Genomic DNA, 392 nt, shown 5'->3' on the forward strand with positions numbered 1-392 from the left:
CGTCGCCGGGGTAAACGAAGCGGTCGCCTGGTGAAGCTAAAGGTTTACCTAAAGAATTATTCTGCTGTTTTCCGACCAGTGCATGGATTCTTTCCGAGGCTGTTTGCGTCTCGGCGTTTTCTGGATCCTGTTGATGCCTGTTTGGTGCCTGTGGTTGGCTTTGATGATGATGCTCCTCGGCCTCGCTGCCCATGCCCTCCCAGGCTAAACCTCCGCTGTCAACATTATCGGAACCTGAGATCGCTGCGGCGGGTTTCTGGACCTCCTGAACCCCGAGCGCCGACTCCAGCTCCCGCTAGGATTGGCCTGGTGAACGCCAGATCACTTTTAAACAAAACTTTTATTCTTCGGGACTTCTTCAGTTCCCGTGATCTGGATTTTATGTGTGTGAC

Source organism: Pelmatolapia mariae, linkage group LG10_11, assembly GCF_036321145.2.
Source record: "Pelmatolapia mariae isolate MD_Pm_ZW linkage group LG10_11, Pm_UMD_F_2, whole genome shotgun sequence".
In the NCBI taxonomy this organism is placed as follows: Eukaryota; Metazoa; Chordata; class Actinopteri; order Cichliformes; family Cichlidae; genus Pelmatolapia; species Pelmatolapia mariae.